Source organism: Anthonomus grandis, chromosome 1 (assembly GCF_022605725.1).
Source record: "Anthonomus grandis grandis chromosome 1, icAntGran1.3, whole genome shotgun sequence".
Classification (NCBI taxonomy): domain Eukaryota; kingdom Metazoa; phylum Arthropoda; class Insecta; order Coleoptera; family Curculionidae; genus Anthonomus; species Anthonomus grandis.
Genome location: NC_065546.1, coordinates 27,673,704 through 27,674,752, shown reverse-complemented (window position 1 = coordinate 27,674,752; position 1,049 = coordinate 27,673,704). Strand labels below are relative to the sequence as shown.

General features: G+C 34.2%; 1 protein-coding gene across 1 annotated transcript in view; it reads left to right on the top strand.

Moving 5' to 3' along the window:
• Positions 1-1,049, top strand: part of LOC126740629 (THO complex subunit 5 homolog) — a 259,584-nt gene that overhangs the window by 188,329 nt on the left and 70,206 nt on the right. The window lies entirely within an intron of this gene.

Genomic DNA, 1,049 nt, shown 5'->3' with positions numbered 1-1,049 from the left:
GGTGACATATGTCATTTTAGTCATATTTTAGCGAGTAAGCGCCTTACTCGGTTGCCTTACAATGTCTTAAGCGTTACGTCAACATATGGTTGCGCTCGAATGACATCATGTCTAACAGCTGTCAGAGTCTAAATATTAGCTATATATTTGTGTTCTGTGAATATTAGTAAATATTAGCTATCTTTCATGGGTATTGCATTCGCTTTGGAGACTGACCTAAACCATGAAAACCCCCATTTGTCTAAGTTTTCAAAACGTTTTGAGTCTAAATACTAAACTAACTAAATCCGATCTCATACAATTTAAGGATTAGATCAAGAGGAAATACAATAAACAAAAAAGTTACTGGCATAAACATAACCTCACTCATATTCTTTTTCACACAGAAATAAACACAAACTAATCAAAAATTAATTAAAAAAAAATATCCGCTCAACCTCACCTTTAAGGCCCCCTTTCACGCGCCAACATGTTTGCGCAAACTGGTTTGTACAAACTGTTTTGCGCAAACAATTTGTGCGTTAAAGAGGAAACATCTTGTTTGTACCGGGTGGCCAACTAAGAATGGACGTCGGCGATATCTCAGGCCCTAATAGTCGTAGCGCCTTGAAAAAAAAAATGTTGTAATAAAAGTGGCCAAAAAAAAATGATGGAAATTATTTTGAAGTTTATTGGTCAACCGCTAGAGTGCGCCACAGCTTCTTTAAATCTTAAAATTGCATTTTTGCCAAAAAACTTTTAATAACGTACACCTCAAAATATTATATTAATATTCTGGGAAGATTTTCTCACAAAAAAGTTTTTACAAAAATTTCTTTCAGTTGTCAAATAAAGTGGTGGGGGGCGTTTTTAGCTTGAATAAAGAAAACAGCTGAAAATCAGCTATGACTGGACCGATTTTTTTTAAGCATATTTTTTTTTAAGCCTATTGTTGCCTTATTTTTTCAACCAAAAGAAAAATTCAAATTAGTTTTCCTAAAATCCGCTAGAGGACGTTGACTTGTGACTAACCCTTTCTGACGGATTATTTCAAAAACCTCAAATGCAAC